The following is a 21,447-nucleotide window of genomic DNA, read 5'->3' as shown; positions in this document are numbered from 1 at the left end:
GTGTGAAAACATACATACCATGACTAAAACATACTTACATCCACGAAGTGGAGGAAATTGTATGAAATCCATTTGCCAGATCTCAAGTGCTCCATCAGGCAATTTAAAACGTCCAGGAGCAGTACAGTCAGACTTCCCTGGGTTGTACTTCAGACAAGGGGAGCAATGAGTAGGTGCTTTCTGTGGCGTTGCTAGTGTTTCCCCACCAGTACTGACTCATGAAGGCTGTCATTTTGTTAGGCCAGTGGTTTAATGCATGTACAGTGGTGAGGAGTGGGTAGGACTGGGTTGTTACTTGGCCTGAACCAGAGCTTTCTCTTTTTTATCAAACCAACAGTCGTTGAATTCCCAATCTTTTCCCGAGGCCAGTTTTTGGGCTTCCCGAGCCAGGTTTTCAAGGTATCACTTGAGGAAGTATCCCTTTGGACCATGACAGAAGTTTAGCTGCTGTGGTTCCTTTAAAGGCGGAATTCCTTGCAGAAATTTCGGCAAGGTGATTTACCTTAGCTTCCAGAGAGTCCAGTTTAGAATGCCCTGGAATCTTACTAATAACTCAAGGGTGGATAAAAGTGTTGCATCCAATAATTCCTGAACCCGGGGGCCATTTTAAATTTTATTTCTGCTGGAAATAGGGAAGCCACATTGCTTCCACAACATTCCAAAATCATGAGCTACTCCGAAAACGTATCTACTATCGATATAGATATTGGCAGTTCTGTCCTTGGCTAAAGTACAAGCCTGTGTGAGAGCGTATCATTCAGCCTGTTGGGCCAAAGTAGCCGTAGGTAAAGATGCTGCCTCAGCAACATCAAAAGAAGTTGCAGTAACATCCCCAGCACAACATCTGCCATTGTCCCCTTTTAAATAAGAACCGTCAGTGAACGTGAGAAGTCAGTGTTACCGACTGAAATTTCCTAGACATCATTATGAGGAGTCAGGAGGTGGTCTGTCAGGGTTAAGCAAGGGTTAAGCAGTTGTGAGGGACTTCCTCAGTGACAGAGGAGAGAAGAGTAGCAGGGTTAAGGTTATTACAACGTAGAAGAGTTATGTGAAGAGCAGCTGACAAAAGGACTCCAAAGGAGGTGAGACGGCTGACTGAGAAATGTTGAGTGTGATGAGAATTCAGGAGGGCTATTGCATGAGGTCCAGAAATGAGTAAAGGAGATCCCACAATGATTTTCTCAGCGGCCTTAACCACAAGGGCAGTGGCCGTGATGGCTCGAGGCGAGAAGGGTATTTCCGTGTTACAGGGTCCAGTTGCTGGCCATAATACCCTATGGGTCGACGGGGGTCTCCTTGCTTTTGGGTGAGTATCCCAAGGGCATTCCCTTCTTTTTCGTATACAAAAAGGGAATCTGATCATTGGGTTGCCTAAGGGCAGGTGGGTTCTTCAAACTCTCCTGTAAGTCCTTAAAATCTGTGTATCTGGTTCTTCCCTAAAGTTGGATTGGAGTTGTGCTTCAGTAAAACAGAGGTTTGGCCATGAGAGAGAAATTTGGACCTCAATTTTGGCAATAACCAACTGGCCCAAGAAAACCTCACAGTTGGTGCTTAGTTTTGGGTTTAGAGAAACTTAGCACACCAGGAAGTCTGTCTGGAACTAAGTGTAGCCCTTGTTCTGATATCAGATGCCGTAAACAATGAACCTGGGTTTGGGGCAAACTGCAATTTATCCTCACTGCCGTATGTTCCTTTAAGGCTGAAATCGTTAGCAGGTGGATGATGACTTCCAGTGAGGAGGTTTGAGAAAGAGCAAAGAAGCAAATCATCCACATATTGAAGCAAAGTAGAACCTCTAGGGAACTTTGTATCGTCCAGATCAGCCTTCAGGAGTTAGGAGAAATAAGGACTCAGTAAAACCATGAGGTCTTACTGTCCAGGTGAATAGGTTTTCTTCTCAAGTGAAGGCAGAAAGTTATTCGCTAGGTTCAACCGGAATGTTACAGCATGCACTGCCTAAATCAAGTTACAGTAAAGAATTTACCTCCTATGGGAATGACTGTTAGGAACGTAGGAAAGGAGCAACAGGGTGTCAAGGGATAGCTATGTTGTTTATTACTTGGAGGTTCTGGACAGACCTATACCCTTGGCTTTTAGGTTTCCTCATCTGTAAAATGGGAGTATTACAAGGGCTAGTACAAGGACTAATGAGGCCCTCAACCGTGTAATCTTCAATTACGGGCTTTATGCCTGGGATGGCTTCTTTACTTATACATTGTCAATACTGGGAAGAGATTTTGAGAGATCTGTTTGAATCTCGATGGGAGATATGCTGTGAATTTTGCCAGTGTCGGTGGAGATTTTGCCCATAAAAAGGATGGTAGCCGATTCAATAGGGACAAATGATCTGTGTTTCCAGAATCAGCTCTAGTATCATCAGAGATGGAGCAAATGAAAGATATCAAAGAGTCGTTTAATTCACATTGTTGTTTACTCTGATGACTACTGTCAAATTCTGGAATTATTTCCCCCTTTTGGGAGAAAGAACTTCTGGCCTGATGCTTCTCTAAGAAGTCTCGGCATAATAAATGGATAGAGGTGGAGGAACTAAGAAGAAAAGTGTGTGTATCTCTCAGAGGGCCTAAACAGAGTGGAATAGGTTCAGAGACAGGAGCCTGTTGAGGTTCATTGGAGATCCCCACTATTTGAATTGTTCACTTTGAGGCAGGGGCTGCTTTATAGTAGTGGGGCTGAGCCTTGAGAGTGGCTCCAAGTGTCAATTAGGACTGAAGAGATTCACCCCCAATCTGGAGAAACGTTTCTCTAAGCCGGTTAAGAGGGAAGATTGAGAAGAGCCCCGTTGTTGAGAATTGGGAGGATGGTGGAAAAGCTGGTTAGAAGACTGAAGGTGCCTGAAGCACTTAGATTTGTACAGTCTCTTTTCCGAAGTCTAGGCTCTTTACAACAATAGCAGAAAGTAGGGCCTAAACTAGGACCTATTTGACCTAAAACAAATAGGAGGGTTTTGGTTTCATTTAGGAGCCTTCATTTGCTGGAGTTGAAGATAAAGGAGTTTAGCTGTCTCCCTTTTAGGTGACTCCTCTAAGAAAGTGAGAGAACTGGTTTTCAAGATTAACTAAATCTGGAGTGGACACAGTTTTTCATTCCATCCTGTTCCTTTTTGCTAGAACGGAAAGGTCCTGCTTCAGCCCACTAGTAAACATAGAGTTAAAAGCTGCCTGGGTAGAATTAACATCTGAAGGAAGATCAGAATTTTCTTTAAAAACAATCTGAAGTCAGTTGTTAATAGTCACGAACAGATTCATTAGATTACTGTGTGCAAGCCTGCATTTTGTTCCAATCAACAGGCTTTGGAAAAGCTGCAGGAATTGCCCCATGAAGTCGCCTAGCATTGCGTGAGCCTGATCATGTAAGTTAGCAGGGTGGTCTCCTGGTTGTAATTCTAAAGGCCTTTTAGGATTTTCCCAAGTAGCAGTTCTCATCCAATGCTGAGCCTGGCCTTCACCGACAAGCATGTGAACTAGCTGATGTAAGTCAGAGAAACCGGGTTGCTGAGTTTGAATGACTATATTAAATTCCTCAGCAAATCTGTGAGGATCTTCAGTCACTTTGGAAACATCTTTGACTGTGGCTCACAGTTCACCTTTAGTCCAGGGAGTATACGAAATTAAGGGTTTAAGTCTCTGGGTTCTTAGGAGGCTTAATTTTAAAGGGACAGGTTCTGATAAGTTCAGGGGAAAAGTGAGTGGGGAGAGTTTTAGAGAAAAAGGGAAGTTCAGTGAGAGAATTAGTATGGGGAACTGAGGAGCTAGAGCAGGTGTAGGTGGCCCAGAAGAGCAGGAAGTTGGCACTGGAGGCACGGCCTGAGCACAAGGGGCTGAGGGCGGGAGACAGGATGTTGCTGGAGGTGGAGCCCGGGACAAAGCAGCCAAGGAAGAAGAGCCTGAGGCTTTGGGAGCCATTCTATCTTTTTAATGATTTGTTTGCCTCAAAGTCTTATTTTGCAGAAAGTCAGTTTTAGGCTGCTGATAACATTTGGAAGCCTCAAAATACCAATCAAAATACGCATTCCATTCAGTTTTGGAAATTTTAGGGCTCTGATAGTCCAATTCCGTTTTAAGAAAAGTAAGCTCCCCATAATGGCCGTTGATATTCTAGATTGCATTTGGTGAGGTGGGTCCATTTAGTTAGAAATTCTTATGAAGAAGAGCTACAGTTTTTAAACATGAAATCAGCCAGACGGACATCCCTGGTGGTCCAGTGGTTAAGACACCACACTTCCACTGCAGGGGGCATGGGTTCGATCCCTGGTTGGGGAGCTAAGATCCCGCAGGCTGCACTGCATGACCAAAAAATAAATTAACAACAAAAAAAAATCAGCCAGAGTCCCTGTAAGGTGGGGGGCGGGGGCTGCCCTCAAAATATTTAGATAATTGGGATCCCATTTTTCAGCAGTTTTTCTCTAGAGTAAGAGGATAATTTTTAAAAAGTCTAAACATTTCAAGCAGCTTACAGCTTAAACATCTTGCAGCCCAGACAGTTCAAATATCTTTAACAGCCTGCAGGCCTAATACCAACCAGTTCTAAAGGAATAGGTTGGTCCTAGAGGAGCCAGGCCAAAGGCTTCTCAGCAGAGTTCCAACAGAACAGCCCCTATTCTAAAGGAATGGCCCGAAGGCTGAACTGGCACAGTTCTGATGAAATAGCCTCAGTTCCCAAAGGAATGGGCTGAAGCCTAGCCAGTTCCAGTTGGAACAGTCTGATTTCAAAATCAGATGTGTACTTGAGTACAGAACATGCCTTATCCAGAAAGGACAAGACCTTAAAATAGATCCCAGGTAAAGCCTGGAGAGCTTCAAAGAGGGCAGAGGCTCAGATCCAGGAGAAGTACCTTCAAACTCCAGGGTCAGTGAGAAAATCAGAGCAGCAATGGGCTCATGTGGGAACTGCACCTGTTTACTTACAAGCCCATCAGGGGTCTTCTCTGGATCCCTGTACAAGTCACCAAAATGTTGACCTAAAACAAATAGACTGCCAGTTATTTCTCTAGCAAAAATGGGTTTATTTGGGATCAGCAGAGAATTGCAGTTCAGGGTCTGCAACCACGGTGAGCCACATGCAAGTCCCCACATGGCAAAGGAAGGAGGGGGAAAAGGAAGTTGGGAGGCTGTAATAAACAAAGAGTCCCTGTTTTTTAATTGGCTGAGTAGTTGCCAGGATTGAAAAGACTCTTTCTTCTTCCTGTTGGGCTCTGCTATTGTTGCAGGGTGTGGGAGCTCCCTTTCTGATCTCCCAGCTCCATTTAATTGAGGTTTCTGTTTATTAATTTTTTACAGGGGCATCATAGCTCTGTGACCCGTGGCCAGAGGCCTCAGGCTCCTCCCCTGTAGAGCATGGACCTGAATGGGGCTTTGTTTCTGGGGTTGTTGTTATAGAGCCTGAGGTAGTGGGTGGCAAGTGCTTTGCACAGTGCCTGATTCAGCTTCTAGCCTCAGGGCCTCTGAGCTGAGAGGTGGAGACGGGTCTCTTGCCTGCTCGGAATCTACCTCGGGCTAAAGGGTGTGCTGGGGCATCTGGAGAAAGGGCCCAAGGGTAGGGAGGTGGGAGGAAGAGAACTTTCAACGCTGACCCACCACCTCCTGCCTGGGTTAGGCCTGTATCTCCCAACCAGGCTTCCTGTCTCAACATTTGCTCCTTTAAGGTCTGTCCTCAAGAGTCTTAAAAACAGGTCACATGGTATCTTTTACTTCTTGCTCAAAGCCCTCCAGTGGATCCCCACCTCTCAGTAAAGCCAAAGTCCTCACAGTGGCCCCTGGGGGCCTCCACCTGTCTTATCTCCGGCACTACCCCTCTCTCAAGCCCCACTGCCCTGTGATGAGCAGGTGTGCTCCTGCCTCACTGCTTTCCTACTTGAACCGTCCTAGACACCCATGAGGCCAGTGGGTGTTTCATCCTCTCACTGAGGGGGGCCGGCCACGTGGTGGTCTTTCATCCTCAAATCCCCTGGCATGCTCCTTGCCATAGGGCCTTTGCCCTTGCTGTACTCTCCACCTGGAAGTGATCTTCCAACTCAAAAGTCTCTTTATCAGGTGAGAACTTCCTTGGCCAATCACCACATAAAAATTATATTTTTTAAATTAACATGCTGTAAACTTGACACTTTTGGTGTAAAGGTTTATGAGTTTTAACATTTAGACCCATTCACCTCCACCAAAATCAGGACAGCCCCTCATCCTGTCCCACTGTGGTCATATGCTCTCCCACTCCAAGCCCACCCATTTGGTTTTTCTGTGTCTCTACAGTTTTGCCTTCTCCAGAATGTCATGTAAGTGGAACCTATTTGTAACCTTTTGAGACTGGCTTCTCTTACTCAACATGCCTTTGAGATTCATCTAAGTTCCTGCTATTCCTCTTTCTTTTTTTTTTTTTTTAAAGAAGATGTTGGGGGTAGGAGTTTATTGATTATTTATTTTTGCTGTGTTGGGTCTTCGTTTCCGTGTGAGGGCTTTCTCTGGTTGTGGCAAGCGGGGGCCACTCTTCATCGCGGTGCGCAGGCCTCTCACTATCGCGGCCTCTCTTGCTGCGGAGCACAAGCTCCAGACGTGCAGGCTCAGTAGTTGTGGCTCGCAGGTGGGCCTAGTTGCTCCGCGGCATGTGGGATCCTCCCAGACCAGGGCTCGAACCCGTGTCCCCTGCATTAGCAGGCAGATTCCCTGCGCCACCAGGGAAGCCCTATTCCTCTTTCTTGTTGCATAATATTCCATACCATGGATAGTCCACAGGTTACCCATTCACCTGTTGAACATTTCAGTTGTTTCCAGGTTTTGGTGATTATGAATAGACCACCTGTAGACATGCATATGCAGGTTTTTGTGTGAACAGAGCTTTTCATTTCTCTTGGGTAAATAATAAGACATAGGATCACCAGGTTTGATGATAAGTGTATGTTTAACTTTATAAGAAAGTGCCAAATTGTTTTCCATAATGGCTGTATCATTTTGCACTAGTGAGGAGAGCCACACGTGTAAGTTAAACATGTACCAGTCGCCAGGTGCTCTGTATCCTTGCCAGCACTTAGTATTTTCAGTATTTAACTGCTCTAGTAGATATGTAACGGTAGCTCATTGTGGTTTTAATTTGCATTCCCCCAGTGTCTACAAATGTCAGCCATCTTTTCACTGGTTTATTTACTGTCTGTATATTCTCTCTGGTGCAGTGTCTGTTCAAATTTTTGACCATTAAAAAAAAAATTGAATCGTTGGCTTTCTTACTGTTGAATTTTGAAAGTTCTTTCTGTATTCTGTACATAAGTCCTTTGTTAGTTATGTGATTCATAAATATTTTCTCCCAGTGTGTAGATTACCTTTTCATTCTCTTACCAGTGTATTTTTCAAAGCAGATGTTTTAATTTTTGCTAAGTCTACTTTACCAGTTTACCAGCTTTTTTTCTCAGCCATTCAAAATAGCTGTTATGAAGAAATTCAACAAGCTACAAGAAAACTCAGAAGACAGTTCAATGAACTCAAGAATAAAATTAATGAATAAAATTAATGAGGGCTTCCCTGGTGGTGCAGTGGTTGGGAGTCTGCCTGCCGATGCAGGGGACGTGGGTTTGTGCCCCGGTCCGGGGGGATCCCGCATGCCGCAGAATGGCTGGGCCCGTGAACCATGGCCACTGAGCCTGCGCGTCCAGAGCCTGTGCTCTGCAACGGGAGAGGCCACAGCAGTGAGAGGCCCGTGTAATGCAAAAATAAAATAAAATAAAATAAAAATATAATTAATGAAATTACTATGGAGATTGAAATTATAAAAAAGGACCAAACAAATTCTGAAGCTGAAGAATTCAGTGAATGAGAAATAAAGATCAGAGCTGAACTAAATGATATAGAAACCAGCAAAACAATAGAAAGGCTTAACAAAACTGAGAGCTGTTTTAAAAAAATAAAATAAAATTGACAAACTTTTAGCTAAACTATGAAAAAAAGACATAAAAAATTATAAGAGAAAGAACAGACATTATAATTGATACTGCAGAAAAAAATTGGATAAGAGATTACCATGAACAATAATTGACAACAAATAAGATAATCTGGAAGAAATTAATAAATTTCCTGCAACATTTACCAAACTGAATCAGGAAGAAATAGAAAATCAGACCAATAATGACAAAAGGAATTGAATCAGGAATCAACCTCTCAATATAGGAGGAGCAGACTCCCCAGGAGCTGACAGCTTCCCTGACAAATTCTATTTACTAAACATTTAAAGAATTGATACCAGGGACTTCCCTGATGGTGCAGTGCTTAAGAATCTGCCTGCCAATGCAGGGGACACAGGTTTGAGCCCTGGTCCAGGAAGATCCCACATGCCACAGAGCAACTAAGCCTGTGCTGTGCGCCACAACTACTGAGCCTGTGCTGTAGAGCCTGTGCTCCACAACAGAGAGAAGCCACCCCAATGAGAAGCCTGCGCATTGCAATGAAGAGTAGCCCCTGCTCACCACAACTAGAGAAAGCCCACGTACAGCAATGAAGACCCAATGCAGCCAAAAATAGAAATAAATAAAATTTATTTTAAAAAAAGAAAAAAGAATTGACACCAGTCCTCAAACTCTTCCAAGAGATTGTGAGGAAGGAAGACTTCCAAACTCATTCTGTGAGGCCAGCATTATCCTTACTCCAAAGCCATTTCGCACAACAAAAGAAAAGGAAACTATAGACCAAGAGATTAGAAGTGTTGGCGAGAATGTGGAGAAAAGGAAGCACTTGTACATGTGGTGGGAATATACATTGGTTCAGACACTGTGAAAAACAATATGGAAATTCCAGAAAAAATTAAAAAATAGATTTATCATATCCAGCTGTACCACTTCTGGGTGTATACCCCCTGAAAATGAAAGCAAGATATTGAAGAGATATATGCAATCCTATGTTTATTTATCACAATAGTAAAGCTATGGAAGCAATCTAAGTGCCTATAAATTGCTGAATGGATAAAGAAATTGAGATATACATTTATTTATTTATTTTACATTGGGCCATTTGCAACAACATGGATAAGCCTTGTTGCAAGTGAGATAAGTCAGAGAGAAATACAAATACTGCATGATATCACTTGTATGTGAATTCTGAAAACCAAACTCATAGAGTAAAATGATGGTTGCAAGGGGGATGGGATGGGATAGGACATACATTTAAGGGTACAAATTTGTGACAAGTAACAAAAAAGTCCTAGAGATTTAAGCAAGGTATAATGAATCTAAACAATAGAGAATAATCATCAACACTTTTACATCATCTTTTCTGAATACCATTTTTTAATTTTAAAAGTGTTTTTATTGGGGTATAATTGGCATGCAGCATTATATTAGTTTCAAGTGGACAGCATAGTTATTCGATATTTGTATACATTACAAAATGACTGCCATGTTAAGCCTTAGTTACCACACATCACCATACATAGTTACAACTTTTAAATATGTTTTATATATTTTGGACATTAACCCCATATCAGATATGATTTGCAAATATTTTCTTCAATTCAGTAGGTCACCTTTTCGTTTTTTGATGATTTCCTTTGCTGTGTAGAAGATAATCTGAAGTAGTCCCACTTGTATATTTTTGCTTTTGTTGCCTTTGCTTTTGGAGTCAGATCCAAAATTTCATGGCCAAGACTGATGTCAGGAAGCTTACCACCTATGTTTTCTTCAAAATTTTTTATGATTTCAGGTCTTACACTCAACTCTTTAATCCATTTTGAGTTGATTTTTGTGTATGGTGTAAATTAGTGGTCTGGTTTCATTCTTTACGTGTGGCTATTCAGTTTTCCCAGCACCATTTATTGAAGACACTTTCCTTTCCCCATTGTATATTCCTGGCTTCTTTGTCATAAATTAATTGACCATATATGCATGGGTTTATTTCTGGGCTCTCTATTCTGTTCAATTGATCTATGTTTCTGTTTTTATGTGAGTACCATACTGTTTTGATTACTATAGCTTTGTAATATAGTTTGAAATCAGGGAGCGTGAGGCCTCCAGCTTTGTTCTTCTTTCTCAAAGTTGCTTTGGCTCTTCTGGATATTTTCATATATGGCCTTTATTATGTTGAGGTATGTTCCATCTATACTTACTTCATTGAGAGTTTATATAATAAATGGATGTTGAATTTTGTCAAATGCTTTTTCTGCATCTATTGAGATGATGTTTTTTAAATCTTTCATTTTGTTAATTTGGTTAATACATTGATTGATTTGTGGATGTTGAAATATCCTTGCATGCCTGGAATAAATCCACTTGATCATGCTGTGTGATCCTTTTAATTGTTGAATTTGCCTTGCTAATATTTTGTTGAGGAATTCTGCATATATGTTTTATCAGGGATATTGGCCTGTAAGTTTCTTTTCTTGTGGTGTCCTTGTTTGGTTTTGGTATCTGGGTACTGCTGGTTTCATAAACTGAGTTTGGAAGTATTCCCTCCTCTTCAATTTTTGAAAACATTTGAGAAAGCATTTGGTATTAATTCTTCTTTGAATGTTTGTTAGAATTCACCAGTGAAGCTATCTGGTCCTGGACTTTTGTTTGCTGGGAAGTTTTTTATTTCTGATTCAATTCCCTTACTACTAATTAGTATATTCCGATTTTCTATTTATTCATGATTCAGTCCTAGAAGGTTGTATGTTTCTAGAAATTTCTCCATGTCTTCTAGGTTGTCCAATTTGTTGGCATATAATTGTTCATAGTAATCTCTTATAATCCCTTGTGTTTCTGTCATATCAATTATAATGTCTCCTCTTTAATTTCTGATTTTATTTATTTGAGCCCCTCCCCCTCTCTTTCTTGGTGAATCTAGTTAAAGGTTTGTCAATTTTGTTAATCTTTTCAAAGAACCAGCTCTTAGTTTCATTGATTTTTTTCTATCATCTTATTAGTCTTCATTTCATTTATCTCCGTATGATCTTTGTTATTTCCTTTCTTCTAATAACTTTGGGCTTTGTTTGTTCTTCTTTTTCTAGTTCCTTGTGGTATAAAGTTAGATTGTTTGAGGTTTTTCTTGTTTCTCGAGTTAGGCATGTATTGCTATGAACTTTCCTCGTAGAACTGCTTTTGCTGCATCCCATAAATTTTGGTATGTTGTAATTCCATTTTTATTTGTCTCAAAGTATTCTTTGAATTCTCTTTTGATTTCTTTGTTGAACCATTGGTTATTTGGTAGCATGTTGTTTAACCTCGTATATTTGTGAATTAGTTTTCTTCTTGTAATCAATTTCTAGTTTCATACCACTGTGGTCAAAAACAAATCTTGATATGATTTCAGTCTTCCTAAATTTATTAAGACTTGTTCTAATATATGATCTAATATATGATCTATCCTGGAGAATATTACATGTGCACCTGAGAAGAACATGCATTCTTCTGCTTTTGGATGGATTTTTTTAAATATATTTTTTATATATTTATTAAGTCCATCTGGCCTTATGTGTTTTTAAGGCTGGTGTTTTCTTCTGATTTTCTGTCTGGATGATCTATCCATTGATGTAAGTGGGGTATTAAAGTTCCCTAGTATTAGTGTATTGCTATCTATTTCTCCCTTTAGGTCTGGTAATATTTGCTTTAAAAGTTAAAGTGCTCCCATGTTGGGTGCATAAATATTTGCAAATGTTATATCCTCTTATTGTTATTGGCTCTTTTGTTATTATGTAATGACCTTCTTTGTTTCTTACTATAGTTTTTGTTTTAAAGTCTATTTTGTCTGATATAAGAATAGATGCCCCAGTTTTCTTTTGGTTTCCATTTACATGAAACAGCTTTTTCAGTTCCTTCACTTTCAGTCTGTGTGTGTCTGTACATCTGAAGTGAGTCTCTTGTAGGCAGCCTATAGGTAGTTTTTTTGTTTTTTAAATCTATTCAGCCACTCTCTGTCTTTTGATTGGAGGATTTAGTCTACTCACATTTAAAGTGATTATTGATAGATATGTACTTATTGTTATTTTGTTACTTGTTTTTAGACTGCTTTATAGTTTCTCTGTTTCTTTCACTTTCTCTTGCTTTCTTCCTTTGTAGTTTGATGACTTTCCGTAGTGGATACTTAGATTCCTTTCTCATTATATTTTGTGTATCTACTATTGGTTTTTGCATTGTGGTTACCATTAAGGTTACATATAATAACATATTTATAACAACGTATTTTAGGTTGATAGCAACTTAAGTTCCAACATATTCTAAAACTTGACATTTTTACTACCCCACATTTTATATATATATATATTTTTAAAATTTATTTATTTATTCATTTATTTAATTTTTGGCTGCATTGGGTCTTTGCTGCTGCACGCGGGCTTTCTCTAGTTGCAGTGAGCGAGGGCTACTCTTTGTTGCGGGGCACAGGCTTCTCATTGCGGTGGCCTCTCTCGTTGCGGAGCACAGGCTCTAGGCACGCGGGCTTCAGTAGTTGTGGCACATGGGCTTCAGTAGTTGTGGCTTGCGGGCTCTAGAGCACAGGCTCAGTAGTTGTGGCGCACGGGCTTAGTTGCTTCGCGGCATGTGGGATCTTCCCGGACCAGGGCTCGAACCCACGTCCCCTGCATTGGCAGGTGGATTCTTAACCACTGCGCCACCAGGGAAGCCCCACACATTTTATATTTTTGATGTCACATTTTACATCTTTTTATCTTGTGAATCCCTTAACTAATTATTGTAGCTACAGTTATTTTTAGTGCTTTTTTTGTTTTAACCTTAATACTAGCTTTATATGTGATTAAACCATCACCTTTACTGTATATCAGTGACATTTATACTTTACCAGTGAGATTTATACTTTCATATGTTTTCTTTGTTACTAATTATCTCCCCTTCTTTTCAGCTTAAAGAAGTCCCTTTAACAATCCTTGTAAGGCCAGTTTAGTGGTGATGAACTCTTTTTGCTTTTGTGTATCTGGAAGATCCTTTATCTCTTCTTCAATTTTGAATGACAATTTTGCCTGGGTAGAGTATTCTTGGTTGGAAGTTTTTATCTTTCAGCACTTTGACTATATCATGCCACTCCCTTCTGGCCTGCAATGTTTCTGCTGAAAAATCTGCTGATAGCCTTATGGTGGTTCCCTTGTATATATCAAGTTATTTTTCTCTTGCTGCTTTTAAGATTCTCTCTTTAACTTTGGACATTTTAATTATAACAGGTGTTGGTGTGGATCTTTTGGGGTTTATCTTATTTTGATATCTCTGGGCTTGCTGGATCTGGAGGTCTGTTTCCTTCCCCAGGTTACAGAAGTTTTCAGCCATTATTTCTTAAAATAAGTTTTCTGCTCGATTTTCTCTCTCTTCTTCTGGGACCCCTATACACATAAATGTTAGTCCATTTGATGTTGTCCTGTGCATCCCTTAGGCTATCTTCACTTTTTTATATTCTTTTTTTGCTCCTCTGATTAAATGAGTTCCACTGCCATGTCTTCGAGATCACTAATCATTTCTTTGGCTAGCAAACTAGATGATTTTGCTGTTGAACGCCTCTGAAATATATTTTTTTTAGTTCAGTTATTATATCCTTTAGCTCTGTGACTTCTGTTTGGTACTTTCTTATATTTTTGCTCTGGTTGTTGAAGTTCTCACCTGTTTCATCCTTTCAGCTCCCAAGTTCAGTGAGCATCTTTATGACCATTACTTTGAACTCTTTATCAGGTAAATTGCTTATCTTCATTTCATTAAGGTTTTTTCCCCTGAGGTTTTGTTTTGTTCTTTCATTTGGAATATGTGCTTCTGTTTCCTCATTTTGCTTGACCCTCTTCATTTGTTGCTATGTGTTAGATGAAACAGCTACCTCTTCTAATCTTAAAGGAGTGTTCTTGTATAGGAGATAAATTTTATTGTTCAAACTTGCCCTAGCTCTTCATTGTCTCTCAAATCTTTGTGATTGTCCAAGCAGCCTATTTTATTTTTAAGAGCTTCCAGTAGTCGAGGGTGTGCCAAGACCTGCCAGTGCCCCAAAGGGAGAGATCTCAGTCTGCACCCAGTTTTAGGCTGATTGGAATCCGGACCCTCAGGCAGCAACTTTTAAAGTATGCAAATAAATACAGTCTTGCGAGACTGTAATAGTAAACTCTGGCCTTGGACCAAGGGATCTAAATGTGCCCCCTGGGCAACAGTTGCAAAATCTGGGGCTCCAGACAAATGTATAACCTCTTTTCTGGGAGATACCAGAAAGCTATAGCAAGGCAGAGGGTGAGTACAAAGATAGCATCCCCTGGCTTATGTTCCCTGAGAGCACCTTCGTAGCCTCTAGATGTGTGGTAAACCCAAAGCCTGTCCTGCAGGCTGAAGCTCCAAGACAAGTAAAGAGGCCTCTCAGGGGTGTGTTTTAGTCTGCTGTCTGTGTAGACCCTGGGGGTGGTAGTCTGCTAAGAAGTATGTCTCCTTTTGTTACAGTTTTGTGGGACCCAGGAACAGAAGTCCCCATGGCCTCCAAAGCCAAACACACAAGAGGTGTCCCCTGGGCTGCAGCTATAAAAACTGGGGCACAAGACATTAAAAAAATAAATAAATAAACTGGGACACCAGAATTTCTCAAATCTCCCCTCTGGGAGATACTGGCACCATTGAGTATTGCAAAGGGAGAGTGTGGAGATGGCATTCGCCAAGTAAAAAAAAAGAAAAAACAAAGATGAGATCCACTGGTTTTAGCAAGACAGAGGGAGAGCAGAAAAATGGTACTCACCAGTGCCTCCACTCCCAGAGAGTCTCCCAACAGGCCCCTGCCCCTCCAGTGGACACTTTAAGATTAGCAAGTGAAAAAACAAATAAATGGAAAGGTATCTTATGTTCATGGATTGGAATAATTAATATTATTAAAATGTCAATCCTACTAAAAGCCATCTATAGAATCAGTGCAATCCCTATCAAGATTCCAATGACATTTTTTTTTATAGAAATAGATAAACTGTCCTAGGGAATTCCCTGGAAGTCCAGTGGTTAGGACTTGGTGTTTCCCCTCCTGTGGCCTGGGTTCAATCCCTTGTCGGGCAACTGAGATCCCACAAGCTGTATGGCACAGCCAAAAAAAAAAGAAAAAGAAAAACTGTCCTAAAGTTTATATGGAACCAAAAAGACCCAAATAGCCAAATAAATCCTGAGAAAGAAGAACAAAACAGGAGGCATCATACTTCCTGATATCAAGCTATAGTATAAAGCTATAGGCATCAAAACAATATGATACTGGCATAAAAAACAGACAAATAGACCAATAGAACATAACTGAGAGCCCAGAAATAAACACAAGCATATACAGTGAACTAATAATTGACAAGGGGGCCAAGAATACTCAATGGAGAAAAGACAGTCTTTTCAATAAATGGTGTTGGGAATATTGAATATTCACATGTAGAAGAGTGAAACAACCCCTAACTTAACACCATTCACAAAAATTAACTTGAAATGATTAAAGACTTAAATGTGAGTCCTAAAGCCATGAAACTCCTAGAAGAAAACAGGAAAAAAACTCCTTGACATGGCTTTTGGTAATGATATTTTGGAAATCACATCTCAATCATAAGCAACAAAATAAAAAATAAACAAGTGAGACTACATCAAACCAAAAAGCTTCTGTTCAAGAAAAGAAACCATAAACAAAAGTGGGGACAACTTACTGAATGGGGAAAATTATTTGCAAAAGATATATCTGATAAGGGATTAATAACCAAAATATATAAAGAGCTCATAGAACTCAATAGCAAAAGTTAAAATTCAAAAAGTAAAAATCCAATTTATGTATTTATTTTATTTAACATCTTTATTGGAGTATAATTGCTTTACAATGCTGTGTTAGTTTCTGCTGTATAACAAAGTGAATCAGCTATATGCATACATATATCCCCATATCCCCTCCCTCTTGTGTCTCCCTCTCACCCTCCCTATCCCACCCCTTTAGGTGGTCACAAAGCACTGGGCTGATCTCCCTGTGCTGTGTAGCTGCTTCCCACTAGCTATCTATTTTACATTTGGTAGTGTATATATGTCAATGCTACTCTCTCATTTCGTCCCACCTTACCCTCCCCCATCTCCGTGTCCTCAAGTCCATTTTCTATGTCTGCGTCTTTATTCCTGTCTTGCCCCTGGGTTATTAGAACCAATATTTTTTTTTAGAGTCCATATATATGTGTTAGCATATGGTATTTTTCTCTTTCTGACTTACTTCACTTTGTATGACAGGCTCTAGGTCCTTCCACCTCACTATGAATAACTCAATTTCATTTCTTTTTATGGCTGAGTAATATTCCATTGTATACATGTGCCACATCTTCTTTATCCATTCATCTGTCAGACACTTAGGTTGCTTCCTTGTCCTGGCTATTGTAAATAGTGCCGCAATGAACACTGTGGTACGTGACTCTTTTTGAATTATGGTTTTCTCAGGGTATATGCCCAGTGGTGGGATTGCTGGGTCATATGGTAGTTCTATTTTTAGTTTTTTAAAGAATCTCCATACTGTTCTCCATAGTGGCTGTATCCATTTACATTCCCACCAACAGTGCAAGAGTGTTCCCTTTTCTCCACACCCTCTCCAGCATTTATTGTTTGTAGATTTTTGGATGATGTCCATTGTGACCAGTGTGAGGTCTCATTGTAGTTTTGATTTGCATTTCTCTAATGTTTAGTGATGTTGAGCATCCTTTCATGTGTTTGTTGGCAATCTGTATATCTTCTTTGGAGAAATGTCTGTTTAGGTCTTCTGCCCTTTTTTGGATTGGGTTGTTTGTTTATTTGATATTGAGCTGCATGAGCTGCTTGTATATTTTGGAGATTAATCCTTTGTCAGTTGCTTCGTTTGCAAATATTTTCTCCCATTCTGAGGGTTGTCTTTTTAATAATCCAATTTAAAATTGGGCAAAGGACCAGAATAGACATTTATGATTTATGTCTCTCATTCCCTTTCACAGAACCATAGAATTTCAGGGTTAGAAGAAGACCTGATTAGTAGGTAATTTCTACTCAAGCTTCACTTCCCCACTCTAACCCTCTCTCACGTGAATTCATTGTGTTCTCTTTTCTACTATATGCACCCAGCTGATAAGCAACAAATAACAATGGTTGCAGTTTTCTTTAATTTGGCTGATCTTTCATCAATTTACATGGAAAAATAAGTCTTTTAGTAGGCCCCAAATCATACTTCTGTTAAATGGTTGCCTATATTATAAATTAATGTAATACAGTTTTTCTTTAAAAACAGCTAACTCTCAGAGCATAGCTTGTAAACCCAGGCTTGCCTGGAGTGATGACAGCCCGCCAAAGGGATAATTGCAAACAGATGTCAGATGTAGGGAACCAAATTTTTAAGTTCTTAACCAGTGACTCTCCAAAATTTGAATAGTTCTTTTTCTTTTTCAGTGCACATTTATTTTGTGCAGGAAAAAAACTTAAATTTTTTTAGCTTAATGAATTAAAGAAGTAGTATTAATGTATATTATTCCTCAAATTCATAGTGAGTAAAATTATTTTGTTCAACTTTTCTCCATAGTCACTTTGCTTTTTCTTTAGACATAACTATTCCAGGCAATTGGTTAGTTTTCAAAATGATATAAGATAAAGAAGATTGGGGGATAAAAGTTTTGAATAAAATGTCTGAAATGAAAATGGAAATCTGTTTCTTATGGGTGTTCTTAAAAACTGCTCTACAGGCATTGCAGAATAGGTATAACTTCCGTTCACTGGTATAAGCCTGTTCTCCACACAAGTAGTGTTCTTAGAAGTATCGTTATTACTAGGGTTCTTAAACATTTCTGTATATTTATTGCAGAATAGGTATAATGTCTAATCACAGATATAACACTATTCTCAATGCAACAAGTAAGTACTGTGCTTAGAAAAATCTTTATAACTAGTGTGCTAAACACTTCTCTACATGCATTACCAAATGGGTATAAAAAAGAAGGAAATCTTTGCCATTTTTTGTCAATATTGATGGGCCTTGAAGACATTATGCTAAGTGAAATAAGTCAGACAAAGAAAGACAAATACCTTATGATCTCACTTATATGTGGGATTTAACAAACAAAGAAACAAACAAACCCAGGTTCATAGCTACAAGGAGCAGATTGGTGGTTGCCAAAGGCAGGGGGTGGGAGGAGAAATTGGTGATGGGGGTCGAAAGGTACAAACTTCCAGTCGTAAAATAAACAAATACTGGGGATGTAATGAACAGCATGGTGATTGTAGTTAACAATACTGTATTGTATATTTGAATGTTGCTAAGTAGATCTTAAAAGTTCTCATAAGAAAAAATTGAAACTATGTGTGGCAATGGATGTTAACTAGAGTTGTGATCATTTCACAATATATATACAAATATCAAATAATTACGTTGTACAACTGGAACTAATATAATGTTATCTGTCAATTAAAAATGATTTTAAAATGGGTATAACTTGCATTCAGTGATAACAACACTGCTTGCAATGCAAGCTGCAAGTACTTTTTAAAGAAACATCTTCATTAAAAGTGTACTTAAACAGTTCTGCACATGTTTACAGTGGGTAAAACTGGTATAACACTGTACTCAATGTGGAAAACAAGGTGCATTCTTAGAAAATCTTTTATTACAAGTTTTCCTAAACGTATGAGTACATGCATTACAAAATAGGTATGACTTCCATTCACTGATATGAAACTGTTCTCAACACAGCAAGTACAAATAGTTCTAGAAAAATCTTTATCATTAGGGATTTAAAAAAATTTTTATTGGACTATAGTTGATTTACAATATTGTGATAGTTTCAGGTATACAGCAATGTGATTCAGATATACATATTCTATATATATATATTCTTTTTCACACTTTACATCTTTTTATCTCGTGAATTCCTTAACTAATTGCAGTTATGGTTATTTTTACTGCTTTTTGGTTTTAACCTTAATACTAGCTTTATATGTGATTTAACCACCACCTTTACTTTTTTTTAATTAAACTACAGTTGATTTACAATATTGTGTAGTTTCAGGTGTACAGCAAAGTGATTCAGATATACATATTCTATATATATATATATTCTTTTTCACACTTTACATCTTTTTATCTTGTAAATTCCTTAACTAATTATTGTAGTTATGGTTATTTTTACTGCTTTTTTGTTTTAATCTTAATACTAGATTTATATGTGATTAAATCACCACCTTTACTGTATATTTACCTTTACCAGTGACATTTATACTTTCATATAAAAAAGTTTTATCTGAAAATTCTTTTTCAGATTCTTTTCCAGTGTAGGTTATTACAAGATACTGAATATAGTTTCCTGTGCTATACGGTAGGTCCTTGTTGGTTATCTATTTTATTTTATTTTGTTTATCCTTTTGGTGGTGCCACGTGGCATGCGAGATCTTGGTTCCCTGACCAGGGGTCAAACCCATGCCCCCTGCATTGGAAGCACGGAGTCTTAAACACTGGACCACCAGGGAAGTCCCCTATTTTATATATAGTAGGGTGTATTTGTTAATCCCATATTCCTAATTTATCCCTCCCCCGCCTTCTCCTTTGGTAACCATAGTTTGTTTTCTATGTCTGTGAGTCTGTTTCTGTTTTGTAAGTTCATTTGTACTATTTTTTAGTTTCCACATATGAGATATCCTATAATATTTGTATTTCTTTGACTTCACTTAGTATGATAATCTCTAGGTCCGTCCATGTTGCTGCAAATGGCATTATTTCATTCTTTTTTATTGCTAATATTCCACTGTATACATACCACATTTTCTTTCTTCTTTTTTTAATAGGATTGTTGTGATGTTTAATGAGTTAATATAGGTAAAGCTCTTAAAACTCCCTGGCACACAAATGCTCAATCTATTGATGAACATTTAGGTTGCTTCCATGTCTTGGCTATTGTAAATAGTGCTTCAATGAACATGGGGTGCATGTATGTTTTTGAATTATGGTTTTCATCTTTTCTGGATGTATGCCCAGGAGTGGTATTGCTGGATCATATTTTTAGTTTTTTAAGGAACATCCATACTGTTCTCCATAGTGGCTGCACCAGTTTACATTCCCCATCAACAGTGTAGGAAGGTTCCCTTTCTGCACACCCTTGCCAGCATTATAACTAATGATCTTAAATATTTGTCTCCATTCACTGCAGAACGAATGCCACTTCCATTCACAGAGATAACACTGTTCTTAGCACAGCAAGCAAGTAGAAGTTTTAGAAACATCTTTATTACATGTCCTTAAACACTTCTCTACATGCATTGCACAGTTGGGACCACTTTTATTCACTGATACAACCCTGTTCTCAATGCAGCAAGGAAATAGTTAGAAACAAGTTTATTACAAGTGTTCTTAAACACTTCTGTACATGCCAGGCAGAATAGTGTAAAGAAAAGAATCCATTCTAGTCCTACAAGGATCAAGCTTTAGCCAGTGCAGTCACCCACTGACAGTGCACCTTGAGGGGAATTCAGGATGAGGAAAAACAGCAAACATTCTGTGCTTTGGATATACTGGCCCCTAGATAGTTAAGATGGATATCTAAGGGAAAATTTCAACGACCACAGATTCTTGCATGCATTCTCCCATGCATAGAAAAGCACTAAAATTAACTCGAGATGTCTGTTCTTTTGGTTATCAGTAATCTTTTGATTTTCGACTACATGTTTTATCTAGCAAAAAAATTCATATATATGTTATCAAACTAGATTCATTTTGCCCAATGCACAGCAAGCCAAAACGCTGAGATGCAGAGATTTGCAGCAAAGAGAGGGTTTATTTGCAAGGCAGCCCCATGAGGAGATGGGAGAACAAGTCTCAGATCCATCTCCCTGAAGGCGAGGGACTTGGGTTATTTATGGGATAAAGAATAAAGCAGCAGGGTAGTCTGAGGCAGGGGAGTGTGGGGAAAGGTGACTGGAAAACGGTGTGGTAATCATCATTCTGTGCAGGTGTAACCAAACTACAGGTCTCTGCACGTTCAAAATGGAGGCTCTTAGCACAATCTGAGGGTGGAGTTTTCAGCCCTCTGTTGTCAAAAGGTCACTGAATGGACATGCGTGATGCCCTATCCAGTCTTAACCAGCTCCGCGTGAAGTAGACAGAGCTGACGCCCAGTTTCTGGAAAACAACTCAGGCAAACATTTTATTGTTTAGGCTACATGGAAGACGTTTAAGTCTTGAACGACCTTGGTTAGTGAAGGCAGGTGAAATGGATTTGACTCCATACCCATGGTTTCATATCCTAGCTCCTCCCTTGCCTCTTTGGAGCAGCTCCTCGGAGCTAACTGAGAGGCTGTCCCCTGGGCTATAAGGTCCCTGAATAAAACTTAATTCACAACTTCTGTGTCGTGCATTTTTCTTTCAGCCGACAATGGGCATATCCTCCATTCAATGATATAACAATGCTCTAAACACAGCAAGCTACTAGCATTCTTAGAAATATCTTTATTACAAGGTTTTTTTTTTTTAAAACGCTTGTATACATTACAGAGTGCGTATGACACTCATTTACTTGTAT

The sequence above is a fragment of the Grampus griseus genome, assembly GCF_964374135.1.
Source record: "Grampus griseus genome assembly, chromosome: 9".
Taxonomy (NCBI): Eukaryota; Metazoa; Chordata; class Mammalia; order Artiodactyla; family Delphinidae; genus Grampus; species Grampus griseus.
This window is presented reverse-complemented; position numbering follows the sequence as displayed.